The sequence below is a fragment of the Rhinopithecus bieti genome, unplaced genomic scaffold (genome assembly GCF_001698545.2).
Source record: "Rhinopithecus bieti isolate Rb0 unplaced genomic scaffold, ASM169854v2 scaffold_14839, whole genome shotgun sequence".
NCBI classification, from domain to species: Eukaryota; Metazoa; Chordata; class Mammalia; order Primates; family Cercopithecidae; genus Rhinopithecus; species Rhinopithecus bieti.
Genome location: NW_016808133.1, coordinates 2,754,059 through 2,780,772, shown reverse-complemented (window position 1 = coordinate 2,780,772; position 26,714 = coordinate 2,754,059). Strand labels below are relative to the sequence as shown.

Here is a 26,714-nt window from a genome sequence, read left to right as displayed (position 1 = left end):
CAGTTTAGACCTGCCCCAGTTCAAGTGCTGGATTGCGACAGGGGTCTTGGGACTCCATATTGGACTCTGAAGTTGTAAAGTATTCTGTTGCATAAATCCACCAGAATTTGTATCAAGGAAAAAAGATGATGAGCTAAAGTGGAAGAGATTGTTTGATTTTTTACGGCAGAACTTCTCAGAGCTCTCAGTAGCATAAAATACATTGTGAAACTCTAGGATGACATAGCAGGCACTAGCATTTGTCAAATGAGAAATTTTTAAATGAACCTTTCTTGTGCAAATGGATGAGAATTGGAAGAACATATGACAAAATAAAAGTTGGATAGAGTGATTTGATTTGAAAAAATTTCAGGTTATGCCACATAGATGTACAATAAATGAAAACTATTTTGTGGTTGGGCACAGTGGCTCACACCTGTAACTCCAGTGCTTTGGGAGGTCAAAGCAGAAGGATCCCTTCAGCCCAGGAGTGTGAGACCAGCCTGTGCAATATAACAGACCTATTGCTACAAAAAATTTTGCTGAGTGTGGTGGTGCACACCTATAGTCCTAACTACTGCAAGACTGAGGTGGGAGAATCACTTGAGCCCAGGAGTTCAAGGCTTCAGTGATCTGTGATCACCCCACAGCACTCCAGCTCCAGCCTGAGTGACAGAGCGAGACCCTGTCTCTATAAGAAGGAGAAGGAGGAGGAGCAGCAAGAGGAGGAAGAGGAGGAAGAGGAGGAAGAGGAAGAGGAGCAGAAGCAGAAGCAAACTATTTTTTAAACTTGTTTGTCTCTGAGAAGAGAAACAAGCTAAATGCTATTGGTCAGTAATAACTTGGTAGAAATGCCCTCAGCTGGAATTTTCCAGCACCACAGCAAGTGGAGAGCCAGCAGGATGGAGACTGGGCTGATGCAGGGGACTAGGGAGAGGAGGGAACACCCACTGTGCAGGTAGCTGGATGCGACAAGCATGGCCTCACAGCTCTGCTGCTTGCTCAGAGAGTGCCACTTGTTCTCAGTTGAGCTGCCCTTCCCCAGGTCCCTCCATTTCTAGCTCCCGTTTGCCACTTAGCCACTCCCTGGCATATTTCAGGCCCTGTCTCAGTCTGCCCACAACCAGGTCCCCCCTACTACTTTGTGGGGTCATTGCTGTTGCCCCTCCACGGACAGAAGGCAATTCAGATGCCATCTCTGTGGCTGAGTGAGTGCTGCATGCCTGAGATCCCTGGGGAAGCCTCTCGGTGAGGCTGCAATTCCAGGTCATCATTTAGGGCTCCCATTCACAACAGCAAGTGGCCACCTTCTGAAAGATACTGAGTTTGGTCGTATTAGAGCAACTTTCTTTTGAGGAGCTCAAAGTGGCTTCACATCTCCATCTCCCTGCAGCCGATAACCTTTCTGGTAAAGCTTCAGAGGACAAAGATGGGGACCCAGCGCAGAGACAGCCAGGCCTGTGGTGGTCCTGTCCTGGAGAAAAGGGTGCCCTCTGGCTCCCAGCCCTGCCTCCCAGGTGGTGGCTGTCCGTTGTCCCAGTGGGCTCTGGCTCCCGAATGCTGAGCTCTGATGTAGCAGATGTGAATAAAGCCATAGTCTGAGGGTGAATCTCTAAACGACACCTGTGCGTGATCACTGGAAGGAGGCTCAGAGAAGACAGCCTTCCCTAGCAGGCAAAAGGAGACAAAGAGATAACTTTTCCATATGAGAATTATTTTCTGTGATTTAATGTGACTCATTTATTGACTGCTTTCAAAATCCTGTGTTGCTTTGGTTGATACTGACACTTCAGCAAAGGGAGAATGGTCACTGTCTTAGTCCATTCAAATATGGACTAAGTTATAACAAAATGCCTTGGGCTGGGTATCTTCCAAGACACAGAAACTCCTCCCTCACTGCTGTGGAGGCTGGAACTCTGTGAAGAAGGTGCCAAAGATTCCATATCTGGTGAGGGCTCATTTTCTGGTCCACAAACGGCACCTTCTTTCTGTGTCCTCACATGGCGGAAGGGATGAGGGAGCTCTCTGGGATGTCTCTATAAGGCCACTCATCCAACTCATGAGGGCCCCATCCTCATGGGCTAATCACCTCCCAAGGCCCCAACTCCAAATACCATCACATTGGAGGTTAAAATTTCAAAACATGAATGTTAGGGTGAAGGGGAACAAACATTCAGACCGTAGCAGTCCCCTTAATTTGTTTGTTTCTCTTACTTGCTTTCTTTGAAAGAAAGTTTCAATACACTGAATGCTTCCCAAGAGCTCTCACACATAATCACACTATGCCTGACATCCACTCTCCCAAGTACTACTGGTTTTCTTTACAACATTGATAGGGCACGGAAGCTGGATTACGGAAGAAACTTTTACTTGTTGGTCCAGAAAATGCAAAAGAAAACAACGACTATTTTTGAGCAAGGGGAAAATGTAAATTTCTAAAAATCGTATCCAAGTGCTGGCAAGAAGAGGAACAGGTATTTATCTCTCCTCTCTGTCTGTCCCTGGAGCCCAAGTTTTGTCCCTGCACCTCACTGCCTCCTGCTCATTCTCCCTCTCAAACCCCTACCTGGAAACATGTGGCAATAATCTCAATTATGATAGCAGTGCAGAGGGGAGTCCCTATTTTACAGATGAGGTAAATGAATAATCTGTCCAAGGATGGAAACTAATAGGAAGCAGGCTAGGATGCAAACCTGGTCCCTGAGTGCATGACATCCGCCCAGCATGACCAGGGCAGTCCTAAGTCCTTCACCAGCCTGTCTGAATGGACAAATGAGAAGTGATCCCCTCCCAGCTCAACACTAGGGACCTGACCCCTTCCCCATCCTGCCTTCTTGGAATATCTGAGCTACCAGAGAGGTAGCTCCTGAGGCAAGGGCTGGAGGCAGAAAGAGGGCGACATGGCCCACCCCAACACTGTCTGCCTAGCACACACTGACTGTCTGAGAGCTGAACCCTCAGACTAAGGCACTCGCCCACTTTCACTTTGACAGGACTTCTCTGCTCCTGCTGGCTCTTCTAGTTTTCTTGGCATTCTAGTCTTGCCAGGTGGCAGCACTTTGCTGAAACACTTGTGCAATCTCCATTCTTGAGCCGGTTCTGTGAAGAGCTAGCCTTGCCAGGCAGACTAGCCAGGCAGGAAGGAGGACAGCCCTACCCTGTGCATCCTGAACCCACCAGCCTGGGACCAGGGGTAGTCCAGGCATGCTTGAGGTCATTCCTCAGTTTCCTACCCATCAACCATGAGCTCTCTCTGGCATTTCCACATCATTTATATCCTTGTGTTTCTGTACCATCCTCTAATTATTTTTTCTAAATTCCTCTGGAAGAGGATTTGTGAACATTGCTACATCCCTCATTCTAAGAATATATGAATTGTAACTAAAAAGAATGTATTAATTCCCAATTTACAACATGCTTTTCATAGATCGTCATTGTGTTGCTAATTCCTTTCCATTACTCTCCTGATTGTCGTCTAAATGTGCTAGCTCTTTCTCCTTCTGATTGGTCCTCAGCGAGCCATGGTTGCATCAGGCCAGGGCTCCATCCAGTGGAGCTCCTAGTTGGGTAGTGGTGGGCACAGCGAGCCCAACTTGCCTGGTTGAATCCAGAATCAAAGTTCTCCACCCTCCACTTGGGCCCCCACTGGGGACGGAGCATAGAGGGGTATGCCCTTATTTTCTTTTTTTTAAACTCATTATTATGGAAAATTTTAAATACATATAAAATTACAGAAAATATTTAATAATCCAAAGTGTCCATTACCTGGTTTTAACAATTACCAATACATGGCAGATAGCATTTTTTCTGTACACCCAGCAATTAACTGCTGCCTACCCTGACTACGGTATAACAAATACTAGTATGAACAAATATCATATCATTGCATATCTAAGTATTTCAATTGATAGCTCTACAAGATAAGGGCTGTTTTTAAAAATATATGATTATGATAACATTATTCTTACTTTTAAAGAAACTAATGTTAGTCCTTAGTCTTATAATATACCCAGCCAGTGTTTGCATTTTCGCAATTGTCTTGTAATTTGTACTTCATTTGTTTGACTCTGGATTTAATAAGAAATTCATATACTGAGATTGGTTGATATGTCTCTGAAGTTTCTTTTTATCCACTTGTTCTATAAATCCTTCCTCCATTTTCTCCTCCTCCTCCTCCTCCTTCTTCTTCTTCTTCTTCTTCTTCTTCTTCTTCTTCTTCTTCTTCTTTTTGAGACAGTTTCATTCTGTCCCCCAGGCTGGAGTGCAGTGGCACAATCACGGCTCACTGCAGGCTCAACCTCCTGGGCTCAAGCAATCCACCCACCTCAGGCTCCCAAACAGCTGGGACTAAGGTACCAACGTGTCCACTGAATTTTTTAAAATTTTTAGTAGAGATGAGGTCTCATTATGTGGCCCAGGCTGAACTCCTGAGCTCAAGCGATCCTGCCACCTCAGCTTCCCAAAGTGCTAGGATTACAGGCACGGGCACCTACACTTGGCCTTTTTTTTCCCTTTACAAATTCTTATTGGAGAAGAAATCAGGTCATTTGTCCTGCAGTTTCCCCCAGTCTGGACTTGCTGCTGTATTCTTATGGTGTCATTTAATATGTCCCTCTGACCCTTGGATTTTTTTAAAAAGTGGAAATTAGATCTAAAGGACCTAGATCACATTGAGGGTTGATTTTCTTTTCCTGGGCATGTATTTCCATCAGGAATGACCTTGACTTGTAGGACACTTGAATGGAAGATACTTCAGAGAATACGACTCCATCCAGGGCAAGGGTACCGGGTGGGAGTTTCAAAGGGAAAGTCCCAATGAGAAAAGAAGGACACTGGGGGCAAGATTGAAAGGTCTAAACTCTGTCTACCTCTGAGGCTGGCCCCTGTAACAACCACAATGTTGACCTGAAGCAAGCTGGAGTAGACTGTGTAATGTATTTTAACTGAAGTAGTAGCAATTTTAGGATGTAAAGGCATCTTGTATTGAGGCAACAGGAGGCCAACTTTATACATATTTGTATCTTGCCACAAATCCAGCATCATGCCAGGTGAGAAGCAAGGAAGACAGCCCGATTTGATTTATTAGAGGCTTGTTTCACGTCTCAATGTGATGTTTGTAGATGCTACTATCAGAAATTTTTGTCCATGTGTGTTTGTAAATATACACTCACAGACAACTTGTGCTTTAGAGGGATACCACGGAGCCTCACAGTCTTTAGCATTAGAGGGATATGGGTTCAAATCCAGTTTCTGCCACCCTCTAGCTGAGTAACTGTAGACAAAAGCCTTGGTCTTCTTGTCAGAAAAATTGGGATACTGTATCATTATTTACCTTATGGGTTGTGAATTTTAGAGAAAATGAGTATAAAATGCCTAGTATAGTGCTCTCAATAAATGCACACATGCTCTCACTGTCTCAGGCAGTAGGTTCTATTGAACCACATTCTTCTACAACTAGAAAACAGCAATGTAGATGATCTCCTGGGGGTTGGGAGGGGATGATCTGTGAAAGTGTTGGAGCCATCTAGACACACTGAGTGGAGATGTAATTTGAGCCTGGGAGAGAATTCTCAAGTCAGTTCAAAGGGCTATAATTTCATTAATTCAAGATCCCACTTAAGTTGGGGAAAGTGAGGTCTTAGGAGAGAAGTCAGATGTCAAGGACAGGCCCAGTTAGTGGAGGAACTTTTTGTAGCCAGCTGGCTCCCCAGGGCTCCCTGAACAAAGCACGCATTATAGCTGCTGCCTGTACTCCACGGCAGGAGGAGTACCCGGGAGCCAGAGCCTGGTGCATGGGGAGGAGGCGGGCCAGGGCCGCAGGGGGAGGCTTGGATGCCCTGGAAACACAACTGGATCCTAACAAAATCTTTCCTCCTGCTAAAATTTCCTCAAACAGAGCAAAAGGGAAAGTCAGAGCATCTTTGCCAAATCAACCAGAGAAAGGAAAGCTGGCGCAAAGTTAATCATTATTTTCTTCCTGGTTGTCCAGGCCAGAGACACCCATTATGGGAGCAAGAACACTTGTCATCACCCGCTTGGTCTCTATGGATGACATAGAAGCCCTTTCCTTCCAAACAAGCAATACAGAAAAGGAAGTGTCTGGGTCCCCACCCTGTAGGGTGCAGCCAGAGCCCACAATGTACTATTCTCTGCAGATCAAGAGGCTTCTAATCTTCCCTTGACTCACCGCCTTATCCAAACAGCAGAGCCCCTGCAAAACCCCTCTTTTGGAGAAGGAAATCCAGGGTGGGATAATTCATTGCAAACATCACTGATTAGTCCAGGGAGAGGTCAGGAGCTCCCTGGGGCAGGCACACCACTCTGGTCAGGAAAGAAAAGACTCCACCGTGGTTCCCTTCAGCATCACTGAGAAACGATGTCTAGATTGCTGGTCTGTCCTGCCAAAGCAAAATTACTGACAAGATGTAACAGGCACTTGGTACAACAGTGTAGCACTAGCTTTTGCATTAAAAAGCTTAACTTTGAGTTTGGGATATGCCACTTCCAAGCAGTTGGACCTTGATCAATGCATTGACCCTCAGGGAGCCTCGGTTTTCTCATTTGTGAGGTGGACAGAATCAGAGGACAGTGAAGGGCATGGAGCAGAGGCAAGGAGGGTCTCCCTGGCTTGTCTGCTGGGTCTGCTGCAGCCTACAGAGAAACCACAGGCTGTCATAAGCACATAACTCAGTAGTCCACTTCCTCTATAGAACACCCAGCAGTCCACAGCGTTGCTCCCATGGAGACAGCCAGCACAGCCTGCAGGCCATCAGCCCAGGAAGGGAACTGGCAAATCTTAGAGCACTAAGATGGCAGCTGATACAGATACTCGTCGGCCCAGGCCACACTAGCATCCAGGTGACTGGGTCCTGCCAGATGGAGCATGGGACAACATAAAACTCCCAGCATCCACTTCTCTAAAGGGCAGAGTATGCACGCTAGGCCCACAGCCCCCTTCATGTCCAACATCGCCATCAACGCATTCAGGGCAGGGCAGTTCCTGGGATGTGGACCTGAGCCACAGCCCGGCCTTGTCAGTGCACCAGGTTCTGGGAGAGCAGCCAGACCCAGAATGGTGGCAGATGCTCCACTCCTTAAAGAAACAGCAAACTGCGCAGTCCTTCCCTATTTCCCAGGCCTGGGGACTCCTCAGATGAGCATGGTAAAAATTCATATACTTATTCAGAGGTTTAAAGATCCCCCAAATACATAAATACTCAGCCAATCAAATGGTATTGCCATCAAAGGACAGCATCCTTGGAAATTATCTATCCATCTTTCAATTGGCCATTTAGCTCAGTTTGGGCCCTTAACAATACAAGCATGATAAGGTCTCGTCACCTCGTCTCCAGGATCTGATCACTGCAGACTCTGAGAAGTGATTAGGGAGCATGGGCTCTGGAGGACCAATGCCTCTGACTCTCTATGGCCCCAGGCAAGTCTCCAGGTCTCCGTTGCCTCACCTCTAAAGTGAAAGCACAACTAGTCACCGCCTCACCTGTTCCTGTGAGAAGTGAATGAGATGGTAAAGGTGATGTGGCTAGAAGGGTCTAGAACAGAGGCCAGTATGTGCTGACGGTACCCACATCGCACTGCCAGGGGTCTCGGGCTCTGCTCTAGCAGCTTGGCCTGGACCACAGAGCTCTTTGACCAGGACCTGCTCCACCTGAGGCTGATGCCCTTGTGGTGCCGCCTGGCCCAGTCACACCCACGATTCTTTTCCAGGGTCCCCGAGAAGGAGAAGAACTTCCTTTCTGGTCCTTGGCCTTCTGCTCCTGGGTTCAACCAAGCAGCTTCTAGGCAGCTCTAGTGATTCAGCAGCAGTGACCCGCAGGTCCCCATGACAGCAGACGAGTCCTCTGCTTCTCCGGCTCCCTCTCCATCCCCTGGCTCTTCCTGGAAACGTGCTTTCACTCAGCTCTGGGCCCACTTTCCCATCCCTCTGGGGACACACCCCCTTGCTTGCCCTGAGACCCACACTTGAGACCCACACCTGGGTTCCAGCCTGTCTACTGCTCTTTTTACTTCCCAAGCTGGCCCACGGTCCCTTCAGGCTCAGCTTTCCAGGCATCTGCTACCCCGTTCCTGCCTCCAGGACCCACTCCACCCTCCTGGCACTGGCTGGGTCCTGGTGGAGGAGCTACCATAGGCAGCAGAGAAGCAGAATTCTGCTGGGAGCTGGGACCTGAAGACACTGGCTCCACCAAGCCCACTGTGCAGACCCTGGACTGCTAGAGAGGGTGGTAGCACCATCCGCTCCAGGAAGAACCACCAGGCCTGGAGGAAAACCCACACCTCTGAGAGCCTCAAAGGAGCTGTGCCAGTCAGAAGGTGCCGCTCAATGGTCCTGGTCCTCTGGGGGTGACAGGGTCACGCTGTGAGCCGGACCTTACACAGCACGTCAGTGTGAAGGATGCCAGCATCCTTGTCTGTCATCTTCCTAATTATGAGCCTGCTCAACCCCTCCCCAGCCACCTGGCTTATGCAGGGAGTTCACTTCTTTGGGCCTTTCCCTCCTTCATACCTTGAGAAGTAAAGGTCAAGAAAGGTCGCAGGACATAGGCCCTGGGTCTAGAAGCAACGCCAGTGTGGATGTGTGTATACTAAACCCGGTGCAGGGCAAAGAGAAACACCAGAACCCAGAAACATCTGTCTCAGACCTGCCTTCATCCTGCTGGGATACACTAACGTACAGGCAGGAAGAAAGCCCCACGCCTGAAGGGGAAGTCGCTGAAGACACAGCAGGTGGCTGAGCAGCACCGCAGGTGACAGCTCACTGCTGGGTTCGTTCCTGTGCTACCGTCTCCGGTTCGTCCCCTGGGACGCTGGGGAAAGAAATCGTGTTGGGTTTTTTTCTATAAATAATTTCCTGTCATTGTGTGTAATGATTGGTGAATAATTTCACAACAACTGGCTGTTCCTTTGCTGCATTCTAAACTTGAGCAGCCCTGTGGATCATTAGTATTTTCTGTTTCCCCGCCATCTGAAAAGAACAGTTTCCCGGGACATTCCCTGGAGCCCAGGTCAAGGCCGCAGTGAGCTATGATCGCGCCGCTGCTCTCCAGGCTGGGTGACGGTGTGAGACTCCATCTCTAAAATAGAAATAAATAAATACTAAAATGTTTCCCTTTCTTCATAAGAAAATGCTTTTAAAATTTCTCCTCAGATGCAAACATGCTAAACCCAAGTAAATGTCCCTTCACCTGGGCAGGCCTCAAAGGAAGAGATTGCAGCCACCTGAAATGCCAGTTAGCTGGTCAGCCTGTGAGATGCTTGTTTATTTGTAAAGAAATCACCCATTCTGTGCATTTCCCAGTCTCAACAGCAGCCCTGGGAAACAGCAGGCCTGCTTTTATTTTCAAACCTCAAAGTTCATCTTAGAGATAAAGCTCTCTTTTCTCATGAGATGCTGAGTGTCGTACATGGGTGTGAAGGTGTAATGTAGGCCTTAGACAATCATTTGTAACCTTAGAGGCAACAGGAACATTCGGAGCCACCTGCCAGGCCCAGACACTCAAAGTGCTACAAGGTCGCCTATCTTTGTGCTTTGGGAGACGGAATAGTTCCCTTCCCCAGGGTTATATTTCAACCACGGTTGAGTTCATCTTTGTGCTTGTTTTTTACCAAATAGTTCACTTTCTGATTTTTTGGGTTTAATAGTGATATTATTTAAGAGGAACCAAAAGAAAAGTTCAGTGTAAAATTGTTTTAGCAACAAAATAAATGAGTTAGTATGAATCCCAGTGCTCATGATATTCTTTGACTAGTATACACGTAAAAGATGAATGGCAAAAGAATAAGACATGTTCCTCTTTTTTTCTTCTTCTTCTCGAGACAGAGACTTGCTTTGTTGCCCAGGCTGGAGTGCAATGGCACAATCTCAGCTCACTGCAACCTCCGCCTCCTGGGTTCAAGCGATTCTCCTGCCTCAGCCTCCCAAGTAGCTGGGATTACAGGTGTGCGCCACCATGCCTGGCTAATTTTTTGTATTTTTAGTAGAGACAGGGTTTCACTACGTTGGCCAGGCTGGTCTTGAACTCCTGATCTCATGATCCACCCACCTCAGCCTCCCAAACTGCTGGGATTACAGGCACGAGCCACTGTGCCCCACCAAGACGGGTTCTTTAACAATGGAAATAGAAAGGTCATCTTCTGCCACACTGAGCTTCTGCAAAGCCCCCACAGACAGCCCACTCAGGTGAGGACTGAATTTCCTCCCAGAACACTCTCTCCATTGTTGTCCTTCCTCCCCCCATCCCAGGTGAATACATGTGGCACAGAGCTCTTCAAAGAGAGCTTCCATTCCCTTGTCCTCTAATTCGATTTTCAGAATGTGGAGCCACGTGCCCCCTAGGGCCTGGCCTCTGCTCCCTGCTGCAGATGCAGCACTAAACAGACCATGGGGCCATCAAGTCTAACAAACTGCCCAGGTCTGGGCACTCAGGTCCTGCTGTTTCTCCCACCTTCCACCTCCCCACCACCTTTTCTGTCACACAGCCAAGGATTCCTGTTCCCTGTCCTCCGTCACTTGTCATTTCTCCTGATCCATCCTCAGCAGGGACTCTATTTCTGGGAGCATCAGAGAGAAGCTTTCAAACTTTTTGCTCACGACCCACAGTAAAAAGTGCATTTTCTGTTGCAATTAGGTGTACACACCCATGCGTGCACACGCACGCACACACTCAAATCTAAGTCAAAAGTTTCAGGAAGCAATACTTCCTTTCACTACATGCAAAGCCTTCTGTTACTTTCTGTTATACTCTTCCCAGGCCACACCACCCCCACATTTCAACAATGCTCGTTGAAATCCACTAAACTGATTTCCCAATCCCCTAACGGTTTACGGTCAGCAGTTTGGAAAATACTGGCTGAAATACTAATGAAAGGGCAGCGCGGGCCTTCCCTGATGCGAGGGGAGGAAGGAAGGCTTTGCTCAGCAATACGTTCCCACAGACCCACTTCTCCTGCCCTTTGCCCCACATCCCACCTGCCACTTGTGATTAAATAACAGTTTAACATCACCAAAGCTCCCTTTCACTCAAGAACTAACTCAATTAGGCTTGAGCTGGTGGGAGCTTAAAGCAGATTAAGGGAAGACAAAGGAGGCTTTGGGGTTTATCTTCAGCTTTCATGTTGCTAGGAGCTCTCTCTTCCTGTGCTTAGTCTCAAGCATCAAAGGGAGGGAGGCAGGGAGGGAGGAAGAAGGGAAGGAAGGAAGGAAGGAAGGAAGGAAGGAAGGAAGGGAGGGAGGGAGGAAGGAATGAAGGAAAGGATGAAAGGAAGGAAGGAGAGGAGGATGGAAGGGAGGAAGGGAAGGGAGGAAGAGAAGAAAGAGAAGAAAACTCTCCCAAGCCCCCCTCATGGGCTGAGGCCAACCAGCACTGCACTGGTCACCCCCACCTTTTATTTATAAACTTCAAAGTGCATCTCGGAGATAAGGCTCTCTTTTCCCATGAGATGCAGAGGGCTGTGCTTGGGTGTGCAGGAATAATGTAGGCCTTAGACAATTACTTGTAACCTTAGAGGTATCGGGAGGGTTCCAGGCTGCGCTGGGTCCAGACACTCGAAGTGCTTCCTAAGGAAGATGTCTGTGGTTCAGCTCAGGGATGGGCACTGCTCCCCACACTCCTCCAACGGGGCAGCTCCCTGCTCCGACCCCACCTCCCATCTCCCCCAGCAGCTCAGACAGCCATCTGTGTGGCGGATGAGCTGCACACAGAAGGTGCTCGGCAAACACTTGCCGAATGCCCTGAAATGGTCCATCTGGGCCCCTTTACAAATCAAATTCTTTCTAGATCAGTGGTGTACAACAGAATTATAATGTGAGCCACACACGTCATCTTACAGTTTCTAGTGGCTAACTAAAAAAAAAAAAAAAAAGTAAAAAGAAACAGGTGAAATTAACTTCAGCAATATACTTCATATATTTCATATATCAAAAACATTATCATTCCAACATGTAATCAGTATAAAATTTGTAAGATTTTTATATTCTCTTTTTCTGATACCAACAGTTTGAAATCCAGTGTCAGTTTGGAATTGCCACACTTAGAGTGCTCAGTAGCCACATGGGGCTTGCAGCTACCACCCTGAGTTGCAGCTCTGAACTCTAACCAGGAGTCGGGGCGACTGGGGCCCAGGGTGGAGCTCAGCTCAGAAGGAAGGTGCTAGGTGGAGTCTTCCAGCCACAAGTCACAAAGCAGACTGTGTTGGGGGGTCTTTGCCACTGCACCCCCCTCCCCACTGTCCTCACTTGTCTTCCCCACCTGGCACTGTATCTGGTGGGAGGAGATGGGCAGGGCATGGGAACAGAAGGAATGGATGAGGACTTAGAGATGTGTGAGCAGCTCTCACAGCTATGCACTGCCCCTGCTGGGGAGTCCATGTGGACCCCTCGGCTGGGCCTGACCCCATCACCTGTAGTGAGCCACACCAAGAAACACGCCCCATCAACACAAAAATCTCTGCTAGGCCACATCTAGCACAAGCTTAGTGACAGCTGAGTTAAATTACTGTATCCATGGTGCAGTCACCAAAGACTTGCAGCCCTCAATCATTTTCAGCTGTCTTTTTGGGGACAACAGAGACATATACAGATTGTCAATTCAACATGAGCTCATTTTATTAGACACAATCAGCCATATGGCACTTTGCAACCAGTAGACGTGCTTCTTTGACAATCAGTGTTACTCAGCCTGCTCAGTAATGAGTTAGCTACTGGTGTTGTCTTCCCTTAGAAGAATCCATTTAATTCCTATCAGTGAGTCAGCTTTTTCCTAAGTGACATCTCTGAGGGGAATAGCAAGGCCAGCTTGTCATATGGCAGGTTGTGGTGCTCAGTTCCAGAATGTTAGAGCTGGGAAGGTCTTGGTTCTCTCCTAGTCCTGCAGCTTTTGAGCTTTACTTTCTAAGCGCAAAACTTGTTTTCAAATGAAAGCTTATGGGGAGGCCTGATTAAGATAGATTATTCTGTAGGAGCTGGAAGGAGGACACAGAGCTCTCCCTCCCTTCCTCCTCCCCAGGCATCTCTGTGTGGCCAGGGTTTATTAGAAAACCAGCAACGCTAGGCAAGCCACTCATTGCACACGTCTTAAAAGCAGGACCCAGAGCAGCTGTGCATGATATAGTCACACTGTGCCATGACAGAGCCAGGGTCAGAACTCCACTCTCAGATTCTAAGACCTCTATTATTATTATTATTATTATTATTATTATTATTTGAGACGGGATCTTGCTATGTTGCCCAGACTAAAGTGCAGTGGCCCTTACAAAGATCTGTATTTTAGTATTTGAGTATTTCCAGAGAGTTTCATGGAAGATCTTTGAAAGATACAAATGGTCCCACAAGTAAAAACAGGTTATCATGAGGTTTGTTAGGGTTTATTGAGTGCTATGTGAGAGGCCCCATGCAATGGCTTTCCATGCCAGCCCACAAATTTCAAACTGCAGTAGGAATGGCATTATATCCCCAGCCTAAATGCAGTTATCCCTAACTGCCCTCAGGACCTGAGATTTAGAGGTTTGGACGCCATGGGCTCCCAAATTCTCTGGGCCCTGAGACCCTGAGTCTATAGAACCATCATGAATGATATAGGAGTTATTAAGAAATTATTTTCGGCAGTTAGCGTGGGTAAAAGAGTTCTCAGTGGAATTTCCTTTTAATAAAAAGCAGCCCCCAGACCGTTTCTTTTCTAACAGAAAGCAGCCTGAAAAGTCAAGCTGCAAGCATAGATGAGCAAGCTGGAAGCTCACATATGTAAGTCCCAGCAGCTGTACCTGGAAGTCAAGTACATTCCAACATGGTGACTTCCCCTCCCTCTCCTTGTTGTCACCTGTGCAGGTGTCACGGCGCCACCAGGTTGAGGCCACATTTGCATAATAAAAGATTAGGGTAGGAAGGCCAGTTTCTTCGAGGGCTATGTGAATGGCACACCTGGTCAGACCAATCCCCTGAGTCCTATGTAAACCAAACACCACCTCCTCAAGCCCCTCTGCATCCTACCCCAAACTTAGAAACCCTCTTGGGCGCCCCCTTCCTCTGCATGAGGGAGCTCTCTCTCCCTCTCTCTCTCTCTCTCTCTCTTTCTTTCCACTCCTTAAACCTACTCCGTGGGTGTGTGTCCATGTCATTAATCTTGTTGGCTTGAGACAACGAACCTCAGGTATTTCCCCAGACAACGAAGCCGCTTCACTCTCAGACTGGCTAATGAGGCCCCTGCTACTGTGGAGCTGGCAGAGGTTTTAGGAGAAAGGGGCAAGAAGGGCCTTCATGGGGCTCTGGGGGTTCCTTGGCAATAGCAGCAGAGGGCTCTAGATAGGTGTATGGATGTCAGGGAAGACCCAGACTGGGGTGGGAAGGCAGATTCCACGGAAAAGGACAGCTAGGTAGTGATAGTCAGGTTCTACTATACATCTGGGAGACTTGTACTTGGCAGGCGCTAAATGGGCTATGAGCAAAGGCCTGGGCTGGACCCTGGAGACGGCCATGACATCTGCCCACCAGAATAGGCAGAGAGACCTTCAGGGATGCATCAGATTCTTTGTCTGCCTCCCCATCTGCTCAGACTGTCTCTAACCACCTACCACCATTGTCCTGGTTGTGCAGAAGAGGAACATAAGCCAGGGCCATGTGCAGTGGTTCAAGCCTGTAATCCCAGTGCTTCGGGGGACTGAGGCAGAAGGATCACTCGAGACCATGACTTCAAGACCAGCCTGGGCAACACGGTGAGATCCTGTCTCTACAAAAGATACAAATTATCCAGGCATGGCAGTGCGGGCCTGTAGTCCTAGCTAGTTGGAAGGCTGAAGTGGGAGGGTTGGTTGGGCTCAGGAGTTCAAGGCCACAGTGAGCGATGACTGTGCCACTGCACCCCACCCTGGATGACAATGAGACCTTGTCTCTAAAAAAGAAAAAAGAACATAAGTCAATATTAAAGACCACAGAGGTGCAAATCAGGGCCAAAAAGGGACCAACAAGGTGTCGCTGGGCTTCCCTGAAGGAGGTCCTGGAGCCCCCACAGGCTGGCCGGCCTTGTGCTTAACAAGGGCTAGGACTGGGCTGTCATTATGGCTCTAATCTATTGCCCTTACCCACCCCCCACTCCCCCACTCCCCTACATACACACCAAGTCCCTGCCTAGGTCAGGCGGGCCGAGCCAAGACAAACACAAGCACATGAGCTCACTGTTCTGAGACTGCAGCTCAGATGTGCTATCTGAAATGTGGGGTTTGGGCTGGGGTCCTAACCGGAAAAAATAAACCAGAAATTTTGAAACAAAAGAAAATGTTAACTTGAACCATTTCAGGGATCACTTTACCTTAAAGCTGTTCAGATTCAAACATTGCTAATGGCAAAGCCAAGATTTAAATGGGCCCATTGGGAAAAGAAGTAAAATGAGGGGATTTCCAGGAATGGATAAGAAGGTTAGAATCTGCAGTACATTAAAATTTTAAAAGGATAAAAGGTAAAAAACCAGCCCCAGGGGATTGCCATGAACTCTGACACGAGGGGGTTGGAACACACAGCCCCACCTTTCCTTCTGCAACTGCAGATTTCCAGGATTCAATTCCACTTCAATTGCTTCATTTCCTTTTTCTCTTTCTTTGTTGCACAGCGATAGTTTGGAAAGTGGGAGGGACAGGCTAGAGGAGAAAGGGCTGGGGATAATGGAAGACAGTGTGGTAAAGAGGAACACCACAGTACTCTGTCCCTGAAGAAGGGACTCAGAATGGGCAGCTCCTCAGAGCCAGCAGGTGAGGCCAAGGACACCAGCTTCTTGGTGCATTTTCAGTGATAGGCCACGTTCCTCCTACAAGTGCGTGTGTTTCCCTATCCAGGGAAAAAGCAACAGTAGGTAAAGGGTGTTAGTTGCCTGAGCAGAGAAATGAAGGCTTGATGGTAAGTTGAGACCAGATTTCAGTGAGCTTTGAAAGCTGTGAGAGTTTGAACCTTATTCCATAGGTGAGTGTCCACAATCACATACAGATCTGTGGATGCTCTGGAGAAGTTTACATTCTCACGAGGAAGACAAGCAATTAGCGATCTAAGCTGTTGCACTTAATTAATTAACCTTGGTAAGCCCTACCAAGGACAAGTATGAGTTACTCTGACAGCAGATAATGGGGACAGGACTTCCTCTGTGGTTACCGACAGGAGATGCCCCAGCTCTGGGGGAGGAAGAACATGAGTTTAGTTTGGGAATTGTTGAGCTTGAAAGGGGCTATAGATGCCCAGTGGCGAAGGAAAGCAGGCAGTTAAAACTGGATTCGCTATGCCAATCTAGAGCTCAGAAAGGAAGAGAGAGCTACAGACATGGTTGGAATTGAAGCCATGGACATACATGGATGGGATTATTTGGGAAGAATGTAGAGACATAAGAGGGTCTAGAATGGAACCTTCACAATAACATTTATAAGTCAGGAAGAGAAGGATAAATCAGCAAACGAGACTAAGGAAGCATGTGTCTGTCCCATTGATTATTGTGTTCCCCAGGACGAAGCCCAGTACTTGGCACAGAGTAATCAATAAACATTTATTGAATTGATACATATATCATCTTGATTGTCTTTTCCCACTGAAAAAAACAAGCTGTGTTAATCAGCTATTGCTGCAATGGTGCTGTGTAACAAATGACCCTGCAGCTCAGAGATTCTCCAGGCTTCTTAGCTGACTCCAGTCTGTTCACATCTCCCAGCCGGGGCTGAGCCTAAGGGGTAGTGGTTACTCATGCTCTCATGGCAAGCACTTTTAGAACCAGTGCCCACATCATGCCCACCCACATTCCATTGGCAAGCCATGGCCAATCCCAAAATCAAAGAGACAAATAGTAGATGAGAATGAGCGCTTACTTTAGACCCTGAGCAATCTGGGTTCAAATCCTGGATCTACCACTGATAAATGCATCAACTAAGTCAAATTACTTAACCTACCTGAGCCTCATTTTCCACACCTTTAAAACAAGTGTAATAACAGCTCCTTTAGGGGTCTTGAGGATTAAACGTGATACACATGAAAAACTTATGACACCTGGTAAGTGAGAAATAATCAGTAGCTACTGTGATCTCTGACCTCCCCTTCTAACTATAGCCCTGAAGCTCAAAAGCTTGGATGCTTTAACCAGAGCTCCATGCTTACATCTCAGGTGGGGTTGTGCCCACATCCCCCAGCAGCTCAGGAGTAAAGCTCACCCTGAATTCCATCTCTGAGACACACCCTGGGGCAGGAAACGGGGGCAAAAAAAAAAATAATCAAGAAGTCTTGAGGCAGGGTCCAATTCAGCCATTTACCAAATGCCTCCCAGATTTGCTGGAGCTGACGTTTAGTTTTTATCCAGTCCAAATCCACATTTTTGCCTGGAAGCAACCTTATGAGAAGTCCTCTTGCTTTCCAGGCCCAGCTTTTAGTTCTGCCTGTGTTTTGAGTGATACCGAAGTACTAATGGGGAATAAAATTCTGCAAGCAGACAGCTTTTCCAAATGGGACTTTTCCCAGACTGCATTTGAACTAGACCTTGGCCTGAAACGCAATATCCAGAGCTTTATTTGCAGCTTTCTTTATGGCTTGAGAAGCCTTTTTCCATGCACGCTTATGTAAAGATGAAGAATTTATAAGATTCAATGAGATGTCTGGCATCAGTCCCAGCTATATCTACTGAAGACTGTTTTCTTTTCTCCGTATCCACTGTTTAGTAAATTACCAGAGTAGCCATCAGGAAATAGATGATCAGCGATATTGCCGTCATCTTTATTTCATAATGGCCATTCAATATGTTTGTCTTTATAGCTCTTAAGAAATGCACTTCTGTAATTCAGCATCATTTCCCAAATTTTAAGCAGCAAGTTTTATTTGATATTAATTCATTTATTCTACAAGTATTTGTTGAGCACTTACATGTGTCAGGCACCATGGTAAGAGCTGAGAATTTAGTAGTAAATAACTACTGCAGTCACTGCCCTTGTGGCGAGTATAGATAAGAAAACAGGGTCTCAAAAAGAGTAAAGTTTGGCCAAAGTCACAACACAAGTTTGAGCTGAAATTGGAAGTCATATATCCCAACAGGACCAGCTTCAAAACTTGCAAAGCCCAGTGGTAGATGAAAATATAGGCACCTGTCCAAAAACTACTAAGAATTTCAAGACAACAACATCCAAGCATTAAACCAAGTGCAGGACCCTCTGTCCCGTGCCCAGGTAGCTGGCCCTGTGCTCTGAGTCATAGTTTTTAAATCAGTTTTGACTAATTCTGTACTCAAATGAGTATGAAAAAGTGATGGGAGGGGTGTACTGTGGAGTAAGGATGAAACCACCAGTAATCCTGAGCTAAGGAGCAAATAGGAAACTCACATATGGTATTTCTGTTTGCTGGCCCATTTTTCAGAGTTAGATGTTTAGACATAGTCCTACCTTGATAAATTTTTCACAGCAGAACACCCCAACTGGAATTTCCAAATCCTTCCATCACACACGGAGGAGCTAGGATTTGCAAACTCACTTGTCTGTATACCAATCCTGTGGGGAAAGACCTTACACATGTAAATAGCCAAACCTGACCAGTGTACAAATCGGTTGCTCAGTCAGGCACTGACATACTAGCAGAAGCTCTGCCTGTGGTTTTTTTTTGGTTTATTTCTTTGCAAAGACAACATCAGCTACCAAAGAAAAGGAAACAACTTCACCCTTTAGTTGAGATTGCGCACCAAAATCAGCCTGATTAAACCAGGAGGTTTTGCCCAGTTTTCTGGTGGGGATGTGCCCCTACCTTGTTCAGTCTGCAGGAAGGCAAAGCATGGGTTTGTTGCCCTCATAGCTAATTCATTTGACTGGGGCTAGTGTGTGGGAAGATACAGGAGTAGAGGGGAAGATAGAGGCACTAATCAGACAGCATACAGGCCTGGCCTGCTACCAGCAGTCTGGCCTGTCATCTCAACAGAAGTTTACTCTGTAAAATTGGAAAAACCACTTCAGTCTCTGAGCCTGCTCTCCCACCTGTGAAATGGGAAAGTGGGACCAAATCAAATAAAAATCTCCCAGTTGCCACTGCCATCTGAGTCATCATGCACATCCTCTGGGCTTGGAGCAGCTCCTCTTTCCCATAGTCCCAGGAAAGAGAACCTGGCTCTCGGAGAAAGTGAGGAGAGAAAATTTTAAATGCCTTTGTTTCATAACTGAAAACCAGAAGGCCTTGCTGCCTTGACCAGACAAACATCTTAGGGAGGTTTCCTTCCCTCCTCTGATTCCTCGGGAGGGCTGGGACTGAAAGATGCAAACTGAGGTCCTGCGAGTAGTCACTGCGACCAGTCCTCATCTGGGAAGTGTGTCCCCGCAGCACTGGGAGCTGTCCTCTACAAGCTTAGGTCTTTTTCTCACTTGTTTCAATGGTTCACACACCCACTCCATGTCTGTCTAATTTTCAGGCCACAATGCCCAAGTGTGACCCCAGAAATTCCTTGGGCTCACTATCTCACAAGGTCAGGTCAAGAGGAAAGAGGAGCTACCTGTTAGAAAGGGTATCCTCCTTCCTTTACCCTTTCTCCTTGTCTACTTTTTCTTCCACTAGTTCTTCCATTTAAAACTCATTTTCAAAAGCTCCCATATTGCTACTTGGCAGCAGATGGGGCACTGAAAAGAGGAATGACAGGAAAGGTGGAGCCCATCTGATTGACTTTTCCTCCTTCAGTGCAACTTTCTCAGGGTTCTCTGCATTACACGTTTCAAAAGGAAAGTGCTGGGCACCATCCTTGGTCATGGTGGGAGTTTAATTGACTTAGACGCAGATGGCACTAGAGCCAACTGGAAGCCACCAAGCTCTGTTCTCTTTCCAGCTCAGCAACTAACTAGAAGGCTGATCCTAAATGTAAAGCCCTTGAGATCTAAAACCAGCAGGGGAGGAAGGGTGGGTGGAAAGACCTGCTTCACAAGAGATTGTGAGGGTGTTGGAAGGAGTTCACCAAACTGTGAGCTCCTTAGAGGGAATAATGAGGCCAGGTACTGAGTTTCTTAGAGTGGGAGGTAAAGAGGGGATTGATCAATGTGGGGGAGTGACAGAGTGAGGGGGAAATTTCTCTGCCCTTTTGGACAAGGAAAATAATTAGTCATCCTCCCTCTGCCCACTTCATAACATACTTGTGTGTTACAGCACAAATGGGTAAAAACTAATAACACTAAAATCGAAGTTTCCACCAGATTGGTAAACTAGCTGTGGAGAATTTAAAATGGTTTTGAGTAAAGTTTCTAAGGAAAGGACATGCCCTCACAATAGTTTTCCTCCAGAAGGACTTTGGGCCCCTTTCCAATCTCCCTCTTTCAACTTCTCAGCAAAAATATCAGTTTGAAGTCTGATTAGGCACCTGCAGTGGAGTGTCCTTGCAGATGGTCCCAGGATACATAGCAGCCTGTCCAAGGGTTTACATGTTTATTCTCTACTTCATTCCACAAAGATCTGAGGAGGCATTCAGGCAAAATAGATATGAGAATATCTATGTGTTAATACACATGATTAAAGATTTTGTTGACGCTGGAATATCAGCAAAATGAGAGACTAGGAAGCTCCTAATTTGCATTTCCCCACAGAAACATTTTTTAAAACCTAGACACATTCTGAACCAATTTTGTCACAGCACTGGAAAATGGTCAAATGTTTACAACAATCAAGTGAAGGCCCATTCAAGAAAAAGTCATCTTCAAAATGGCAGGGAAGTTTTGTGTTTTAACTCACCCTGGCCCCATCCTCTCCTCAGTGTGGCAGCAGCCTGTCTTGAAACACAGCAGCCAGCCTTGTTCCAATTTCCTCCTTGCAAACTGGAAGAATCAGAGCAGATACTACTTGCAAATTATTATACACATTTCTTTTAAACTGCCTGGGAGATAAGTGAAGGACTGACTCACTAGTCTCTGTTACATTACTCAGAACACAGCTGGAAAAATAAGTAGACACTGTTAATAAAAGCTGTAAGATCACTATAGGTTCATGGTCTGGGCAAGAGATTTTGAGTGGAGCCATAGAGTAGACCATCTAAGGCGCAGATGAGAAGCTGGAGTAAGACTCTTTGGGAAATTAGGACAGTCAAAAGCAGCCGTTATGAGAGAATTTAGAAAGCCATGTGCATGCCCAGGCAAGACACAGGCTCAAAAAGTCCGAAGAATGCCTTAGGCTTTCACCTGAAGCTGATCCTTAGGCTCTGAATAAGCCTCGCTAGTCTTGAAAGAGTGCTCTAGCACAGAGGCAATCTGAAAAGACCACAAGAGCCCTTAGCATTCAAGGAAATCTCTGTCAAAGCATTATCTGAACACAAACTAAAGGAATAGAGACTTCAGTGATTACATATGACAACAAATAGTCTTGGGAAAACAGTCTGAAAACCTCTCAGAAATGGATGCCACAGGCTTCAACAATTTTTACAAAAAACAAACAAAACAAACAAACAAAAAAAAAAACAGTAACCCCTGGGGAAGGAAAAGATTCTGATTTTCAGACTCACCACATTGTAACAGAGAGATGCTCAGTGTTTACACGTAACACAAGGTATACAAAGAAACAGGAAAACATGGTTCACTCAAGTAAAAAATGAAAAAAAAAATATTGACAGAAACCATCCCTGTGGAAACCCAGACATCAGACTTACTACACAAAAATCTTAAAACAACTGTTTTAAAGATGTTCAAATAACTAAAGGAAAACATGGGCAAACCACTAAAGGAAATCAGAAAAAATGATAGATGAGCAAAATGACAATATAACCAGATAACAAAATTTTAAAAAATACCAAACAGAAATTCTGGACCTGTAAGTACAATAACTGAAATGAAAACTTCACTAGATGTATTTAACAGCAGATTCAATTTCAACAGGCACAAGAAAAATATATGAACTTGAAGACAAGACAATTGAAATTATCTTGTCTGAGGAATGGAAAGAAAAAAGAATGAAGAAAAGTGAACAGAGCCTAAGAGGCTTGTGGGACACCATTAAGCAGACAAACACACATTATGGAAGTCCCATAAGGAGAAGACAGAAAGGAAGGGAAAGAAAGAAAACTGAAAAAAAAATGGATAAAAACTCCCCAAATCTGATGTCAGACATGAATGCACAAATTCACGAAATCTGACGAACGACGAACTCTAAGTAGGATAAACTCAAAGAGAACTGTACCAAGATATATTATAGTCAACTGCCAAAAGACAAAGAAAGAATATTGAAAGTAGCAAGAGAGAAGCAACTCATAACATACAAAGAATGCTCCCTAAGATTATCAGCAGAATTATCATTAGAAATTTTGGATCTCAGGAAGCAATGGGCAGATAGCTTAAAGTGCTGAAAGAAAAGTGACCTGTCAACTGAGAATTTTATATGCATAAAAATTGTCTTTCAAAAATGAGAAATTAAGACATTCCCAAGTAAACAAAAACTGAGGGAGTTCATTACCTACCCTATGGGAAATGCTAAAGGGAGCCCTTGAAGTTGTAATTAAAGAAAACTATACAGTAACTCAAAGCCATATGAAGAACTACAGATCTCTGTAAAGGTAAATACATGGGCAAGTATAAAGCCAGTATTTCTATAATTTTGAACTTATTTTCTACTGGGATTAAAAAAAGAAGGGATAAAATAATTATAAATCCATGTTATTGGGCACACAATGTTTAAAGATGTCATTTATGATTTGTGATCTTAATGACATGAAGGGCAGGATGGAGCTATGTAGGAGTAGTTTTTGTGTGTGATTGAAGTTAAGTTGGTGGTAATTAAATTGGATTGTTATAACTTTAGGAGGTTATATATGGTAACCATATATGGTAACCACAAAGAAAATATCTGTAGAATATACACAAAAGTAAATGTGAAGGGAATCAAAATGTATCACTACAAAAAAATCAACTAAGTACAAAAGAAGGTAGTAATGAAAGAAATGAGATAAATGATAATGAAACACAACATATCAAAACCTATGGGACGCATAACTGCAAACTATATATGCTTACAGTAACCAAAGCAGCATGGTACTGGCAAAAAATAGACACATAGACCAACAAACAGAATAGAGAACACAGAAATAAAGCTACACAACTACAAACAACTGATCTTAAATAAAATCAACCAAAGTAAGCATTGGGGAAAAGTTGCTATTAAATAAATGGTATTGGGAGAACTGGCTAACCATATGCAGATGAATTAAACTGAACACCTATTTATCACCATATACAAAAAATAACTCAATATGGATTAAAGACTTAATTGTAAGACCTTGAACTATAAGAATCCTAGAACAAAACCTAGGAAATACCCTTCTGGACATTGTCCTAGCAAAGAGTGTATGATTAAGTCTTCAAAAGCAATTGCAACAAAAACAAAAATTGACAAGTGAGAACTCATTAAACTAAAGAGTCTGCACACCAAAAGAAACCATCAACAAAGTAAACAGACAACATATAGAATGGAAGAAAATATTTGCAAACTATGCATCTGGCAATGGACTCATATCCAGAATCTGTAAGGAACTTAAACATATCAACAAGCAATATACAAATAACCCTATTAAAAAGTAGGCAAATGACATGAACAGACATTTCTCAAAAGAGGACATAGGAGTGACCAATACACATATTTTTTTTTTTTTTTTTGAACGGGGTCTCGCTCTTTCGCCCAACCAGGTGGGAAGTGGCCGGATCTCAGCTCACTGCAAGCTCCGCCTCCCGGGTTCACGCCATTCTCCTGCCTCAGCCTCCCGAGTAGCTGGGACTACAGGCGCCCGCCAGGTCGCCCGGCTAGTTTTTTGTATTTTTAGTAGAGACGGGGTTTCACCATGTTAGCCAGGATGGTCTCGATCTCCTGACCTCGTGATCCGCCCGTCTCGGCCTCCCAAAGTGCTGGGATTACAGGCTTGAGCCACCGCGCCCGGCCCCAATACACATATTAAAAAATACTCAACATTACTAGTCATCAGAGAAATGCAAATCAGAATCACAATGAGATACCATCTCACATCAGTCAGAATGACTATTATTAAAACTTCAAAAAATGACAGATGTTGGTGAAGCTGCACAGAAAAGGGACTGCAAATGCACGGTTGGCAGGAATGCAAATTAGTTCAGCCACTGTGGGAAGCAGTTTGGAGATTTCTCAAATAACTAAAAATATAACTACCATTTGACACAGCAATCCTATGACTGGGTATATACCCAAAGGAAAATAAATCATTCTACCAAAAAGACACCTGCACTCATACATTCATCACAGCACTATTCACAATAGCAAAGACAGAATCAACCTAGTTGCCTGTCAGTCATGGATTTGATAAAGAAAATGCAGCATATATACACTATGGAATACTATGCAGCCATTAAAAAGAATATAATCATATCCTTTGCAGCGACATGGATGCAGCTGGAGGCCATTATCCTAAGTGAATTAATGCAGAAACAGAAAACCAAATGTCTCATGTTCTCACTTAGAGGTAGAAGCTAAACCTTGAGTACACATGGACATAAAGATGGAAAAAACAGACACCAGGGACTCCAAAAGGAGAGAAGAAGAGAGGGGGCAAGGGCTGAAAAGCTTCCTATTGGGTGCTGTGTTTATTGTCTGGATAACGGGGTCAGTAGAAGCCCAAACCTCAGCATCACACAAATACCCTTGTAACAAACCTGCACATGTATCCCCTGAATCTAAAATTTAAAATTATAATTAAAATCCCTTATGGGATTCGGTAAAAGTGATGCTAGGAAAAAACGCATAGATTTAAAGGCTTACATTAAAAAAGAAGAAAAATCTCAAATTCACGAACTAACTTTATGCCTTAAGAAACTATAAAAAGAAGAATAAACTAAAACCAAAGCTGTCAAAAGGAACATAATTAATAAATAATAAAGATTAGAGCAGAAATTTAAAAAAACAGAGCAGAAAAATAGACAAAATGAATTGTTGATTATTCAAAAAAACAACAACATTGAGAAACTTTAGCTACCTTGTCTAAGGAAAAAAGAGAGAAGATTCGAATAACTAAAGTCAGAAATAAAAGTGGGGACATTGCCATCAATTTTACAGAAATGAAAAGGAATAAAAGAGAATACGATGGACGATTATACACCAACAGACTGGATAAAGTAGTGAAATTTAAAAATTCCTATAAAACATAAAATCTATCACAATTGACTCACAGAGACATAGAAAATCTGATTAGATCTATAACTAGGAAGGATATTGAATCACTTATCAAAAACCTCCAAGAAAGAAAAGCCCAGGAGTGCGCCCGCCCTGTCCATGGAGACAGGCTGAGGCAGCCGGGCTCCGAGGCACCAGGGCTCCAGGACAGCAAAGATGTCGGCTTCCTTAGTCCGCGTAACTAAAAAACTAAAAAACTAGAAAAACTAGGAAAACTGAAAAAACTAGAAAGAGCAAACTGCAGCCCACCAGGACTGCCTTCACTCTGACGCCTTCAGCAGTAAACAAGATAAAACAACTTTAAAGATAAGCCTGAGCATGTAGGTGTAAATGTTGGTATCCAAACCAGGGGCTGTAATGGCCTTCTTTATACTCTAGAACATACAAAGACAAAAGGAGGTTCTGATGAAAAAGTTATTCAAGATGGAGTCAGAGTATTTATCGAAAAGAAAGCACAGCTAACACTTCTAGGAACAGAAATGGACTATATTGAAGACAAATTATCCAGTGAGTTTGTGTTCAGTCACCCAAACATCAAAGGAACTTGTGGCTGTGGAGAAAGCTTTAATATTTGAAATCTCAGGACTCTTCTAGCCATAGGCTCCAGGAAAGCTCGTGGAAGCCAGGGGGGCTCACTGAAGAAATCAGGTGACTGTCATGTGCTTAATGTGTAGCTGCCTTATAAGGAAAATAAAGTGATGCATTTTGAAAATGAAACAAAAAAAAAAAAAGCAAAGCCTAGGAGCAGATGACTCGACTGGTGAATTCTACTCATTTTTAAAGAAGAATTAACACCAGTGCTTCTCAAATTCTTCCCAAAAGTTGAAGAGAAAGCACTTCCTAACGTTCAATAAAGCCAGCATTACTTTTGATACCAAAGCCAGAAAACAAAACTATAAGAAAAGAAACTACAGACCAATATTCCTTATGAATACTGATACAAAAGTGCCTATCAAAGTACTAGCAAACCAAATTTGGCAACGTATTAAAGAGAATATACACTATGACCAAGTGGGGTTTATTCTTGGAATGTAAAATTGGTTCAACATATGATACTAAATCAATGTAATACACTACCTTAATAGCATGAAGAGAAAAAAACAACAAAACCCCACATGATCATCTGAATTGATGAAGAAAAAGCATTTGACAAAATTCAACACCCGTTTTTTAAATGCCTAAAAAATAAGGAGTAAGAAGAAATTTTCCCAACATAGTACAGTCCATATATGAAAATGCACCACCAGCATCATACTCCATGGTGAAAGACTGAAAGTTTTTAGCCTAAGATAAGGAACAAAACGAGGGTTTCCATTTTTGGCCGTATGTTCAACACAGTACTGGAAGTTCTAACTGAAGCAATTAGGCAAGAAAAAGAAGGAAGAAAGGAAAGGAAGAATAAAATCACTTCTGTTCACAGATGACATGATTTTATATGCAGAAGATCAGACACACACAAAACCTGTTACGGCTATTAATAACAAGCAAATACAGCAAAGTTTAGGACACAAAATCAACACACAAAAAATCGGTAACATTTCTATACACTAACAATGAGCAATTTAAAAAAGAAAATGAA

The 26,714-nt window shown here is 44.6% G+C and overlaps 1 pseudogene; it reads left to right on the top strand.

Moving 5' to 3' along the window:
- Window positions 1–15,707: 15,707 nt before the first annotated feature.
- On the top strand, window positions 15,708–25,710 carry LOC108537833 (iron-sulfur cluster assembly 1 homolog, mitochondrial pseudogene; annotated as a pseudogene).
- Window positions 25,711–26,714: the final 1,004 nt, after the last annotated feature.